Here is a 4,857-nt window from a genome sequence, read left to right as displayed (position 1 = left end):
CCCCCCCCCCCCAACAGAACCCCACCCCACCACCATCAACAACCGTCATCAGTTGCTACATGATAAAAATGACCCTCCACGGTCCATTATGAGCCGTAAAGCTAGAAAATCCATACTAGCTAATTAACTTTTAGGTGTTGCAACTTTCTTTTTTTTTTCAAATTTTTATTTAGTTTAAAAAAATTATACATTTAAGGAAAATTCAAAAGCCAAATTAAGTCCTTTAGGTACTGGAGTGAGGTTTGTATGGAATCACATTTTTGCTGATATGATGTTAAAAAGTGATACGATTTTTACAGCATCAAATACTGTATTTTCCACGGTATATAGCGCACTTAAAAGCCTTAATATTTTTTATGAAATGCCCTATAATCTGTAGCCCCATATATATATGTGTTTACTAAGTCAAAACGATGAACCTATAATACACGGCGCTCTGTCAGAATGTCAGTGTTTGAGTCCGTGTCAGTAAATGACAGCTAATGTGTACCAGTCTCCAACTGTGCTATCTTTTTGTTGGGAGTTAGCATAGTCAAAATAATGTTTGTTTTAGCTGTATCTGCTTTTTTTTTCTTCTTCATGTTGCAAATAGAGTTAGAAGTAACAAACTTGGTGAATACGCTAATGCAGCTAACATTTGGCGGAATTTTTGACGTTATTAGAAAGTTTCAACCTTTCTGATCTCAACTGAGCCGGACCAGCAACATTATAGCAAAATAACCTATGCTTATCTTGTTATAGCTTTTTCTGAATTTTGTTTTTTTCTCAGTTGGAAAAAATGCCTCAACAACCTAGTGGCCTAATCACTTATTACTACATTGTTTATTGTGTGTATTTCTTGATGCCGGTCTTGCGTTTCCTTTGCTTCCCCTAGTGGCGGAATTGCGCATTGCAATCATTTCTTTAAATAACCATATCGCCACAGTAATAGGCTAGAAACTTAAGAACCTTGTTTTTTTTTTTCTCTCTCTCTTCATGGCTGGGCCGGATTAAACCATCTGTCGGGCCATATCCGGCCCATAGGCCGTATGTTTGACACCCCTGGTCAAGAGCTACATAAAAAGCAACTAAATTGATTCTAAATAATTTGAGATTGATGTAATCTAATCCAGTCCAGATTATTGAAACAAGACTAAGTTGTCTTAATTGTTCTTTACTAACAATCTAAAAGAGGGACCAATGAAATACAATGATGTCTTTTTGTTCTAGTGATCCATACTGCAGGCTGCGCTCCCCACACGCCGTGGTTAGCAGAGAAACTCAACTGAAATTCAAGATGAGCGCCATCCAAACGAATGGGTTTCATATAATAGCTCCACAATTAACAGTCTGAAACTAACATTTCAAGATAATAGCATCAACATTGTGGTAAAATTGGCCATTATTTAAATCCTGGTACCCTGAAAAGTAATGAACTCTACAGTAAATAGCTGATCGCAACAGAATGAATTAATTGTATATTATTTGCATACATGGTCCAAATTCTCTACTCCCTAACCACTAGAACACTTAATAGTGTGTGGTAATTTAGTGTTTTGGATTTGAATGCATTTGAACACAGTAGTTAAAAAAAACAAATGTGACATCATCTATTTGCCGAAGTAAAAACCGAAGTATGAATATTTTAGGAATAATATGAATCCACTTTGTTTTGATGATGAAAACTTGGATGGTTGATTAAAAATACGTTGACAAATCACTCAAATGCAATGCATTGTGGTCTATATTTGCCAATCCAGTATGTAATAATGCAGTTTTTTGCACAGACTTCTGGTAAATTTCTGGAGATCTGGATTTTGGAATTATATATTCAGACACCCCAACAAAATAGTCCTATATGGCACACTAAGTCGTGAGTGAACTCGAGCATAGCTATGGTGTTGCAGCAAGATCTTAAGAGACTCCCAATGGGGCCTGAAGGATTGTGGGAAGATTGATCAAAATTTTAAGTTTAAATTGTTTCAGTTTTATTGTGTTCTTCCACTAATTCTTCTGAGTTTGTACCATAACAGCTGACCTGTAGGAGTCAGTGAAACTTCATCCAAAGCACATTAAGCTTGAGCTTGTGGCCTTTTCCAACAATGTGTGTGTTGTAGAAAGTGCCACAATCTTTCCCATCTTTCCCATAATGAAGCTGTGACTCGCCCGGGTCACCGTGTTCCATCCATTAACTAGCTAATAAGGCTTGGTGCTACACAAACAAACAAGGCTCAGTGACACGTTGCACACATGTCCTGCCTGTGCCCTCCCGTTGTATGCCATAAACCCACCTCATACACGGTGCTTGTTCTTTCCAGGGGTGCTGACACGCGATACCTCTGCCCGGTCAATTGTTCTCACGTTACCGCCTCCGCAGTACGCCGCTTCGTTTACACATGAAATATTAACGTGCTTAAATGAACCCCCAGAGTGCTCAGGTGTCCCTCCCTCCACCGAGAGGAGAGAAGGTCTCTTTCAAGAACCCTGAAGTGGAAATGGAATGGACTCAAACCAACAAAGCTTGGTTCTGAGATCAGAGCCTGCAAACGCATCTCGGTTAGGGTTGAGCATTTTCAGTGTTATTAGAAAGAGTTATTTGAATTAACATTAATAGAGATTTAGAGATTCCAGTAAATAAAAACACAGGATCCAACTGGCATGAAAAAAGCATTGACCCTGAGGGTCAACTGACACCGGGGTGCGCAGAACCACGCTGTGCTCACCCTGCGTGAGAATGGATGATGCCGTTTTATGCTACGTTCACTCCGGGTTTTATGCTAGTTTTATGCTACGTTCACTCCGAGTTTTATGCTAGTGTTATGCTACGTTCACATCGAGTTTTATGCTAGTTTTATGCTACATTCCCACCAGGTTCGGAAATGCACGTTTGAGCGAGCATATCACCACACAGTAGGTGGTGTGCGTTCTTAAAGGGACTATGCAATCCACAATTTATAGAAGAGGGGCTTTTAGAAAAAAAATTCACACGAACATTCTTTTATCGTACATAAAGTCATGGCAGTTTGGTTTGTGTTTTGGTTCTACGTTGAGTAATTTTAGGTACGAGGGATTCAACTTGGAGTAATCCAAACTACAAGCCAAGGACCGACTATTGCAGTTCCTCCAAAGACCACTATAGGTAGGTTTTAGAAGGGAGCAATTTTCTATTGACTCCATATTTTTAAATCCGACTTCATTTTGGGCATTATTAGAATCTTTGATTGTCAGGTTGATAAACCAATCCCAAGCACAGTTTGAGTTCATACCAGATCCAGAGTTCACTTGTTTGGTCTGTTTCTTCAAAGCATACTTGAGCGCGGTGCAGAATGCCTGGTGTGTCCTTAGGGCGTTCTAGAAGGATCATGTGTCTAGGAATGATCTGCACATTTAATTTAATATACATGATCTATATCCCTGAAACTATCTGGCAACATCAACAAGTGCCTACTTAATAAACCAACTTAATGTAATGTAATTTTCTCACACATCCCTTTTTTTGCGCACATATCAACTGTTTGAGCCCACTGTAGAAGGGGCATAGACGTCCCAATGTTAGCTGTCAATCAAAATTTAACCAACTCCTATTGGCTCCTCTGATACTGCAGGGAGGGGCTCCTCAGTGTTTCCTTTGCATTCTTTGAAATAAAACTGCACATGGACGTTCATTAGGAGTTCTTGGTCCTGTGGCTCTCCCCTCTCCCTCACTAACCTGTTAATCTGGTTAATGTCGGCATGGCTCGCTCCACAGGAGTTTTGACCTATTTACACACAAATCTACTGAGATAATGGAGGTATGAGAGGAATGTGTATCCCTGTTGTGAGAGGTTCAACTCTGTGATGATCATGCTATGCGTTGATTTCTTCTCCAAGGAAGTCCTGGTTTACAACCCTGGACATGACACTCAAAAATAAAATAAAAAATAGTTTTTGAGACTACAAGTTGCATTTTATAAGCAACTTGTGGCTACAATATAGTGTGTTGTGCTCCTAAATTTAAACTTAAGATACTAGAATACTAACTACTCATTTGTGGACAAAAAATGTTAATTTGTGCGTGCACACAAATTGCTAACTTGTGCGCACACAATTCTGCTGTGTGATCGCAGTATTTTTTGCACTCAAAATAATTTGTAAGCGCAAAAATCCTAATTTGTGTGCACAAAAACTAATTCATGTACGCAAAAATATTTGTTTGCACAAAATCCTAAATCGTGAGCACAAAATGTCAATTTATGTGCACAAAAATCCGAATTCATGTGCATAAAATGCTTATTTGTGCATACAATTTCAAATTGTGAGGACAAGATCATGACTTGTGCCACACATAGCAAATAAAATACTCATGTGTCCACAAAATAATGAATTGTGGTAACAAAATGCTAATTTTAGCAGACAAAACGCTTATCTGTGGTGAGAAATTATTCATTTAGAGAAACTATATATTTTTTGTCTTATGGCCTCGTTTGCTTTAATGGGACAACATGGAGTCCTTGACAAAAAATGATTCAAACTCCCACTTGGTTTTTTTCCCCCCCTTCCAAAAATCCCCAACATCCCAGTTTCAGCATGATCCTGTTTCCTAGCAACCAGCCAGGTTGTCTTGAGAGGCACCAGAAATGTGTATTCATATCCAGGGATGGGAGAGCAAACACACACTGCTTCCTCCAAACACCACCCACCTCCACCCCGCAACAGCTTCATCCTCTCAACACCAGCCAGACACATGGAGATGATTCCAATGATTTATTGTTGACACATTTGTCTAGTCGGTAAACAACATACAGACTTGTAATGCTGTCTTCATAGATCATTTTCACAATCCAGCAATAAGAAAAATGACATAAGACATGATAAAGTTTATGGTCTTTTATTTGAAAA

This window comes from Oryzias melastigma, linkage group LG24 (assembly GCF_002922805.2).
Source record: "Oryzias melastigma strain HK-1 linkage group LG24, ASM292280v2, whole genome shotgun sequence".
Lineage (NCBI taxonomy): Eukaryota > Metazoa > Chordata > Actinopteri > Beloniformes > Adrianichthyidae > Oryzias > Oryzias melastigma.
This window is presented reverse-complemented; position numbering follows the sequence as displayed.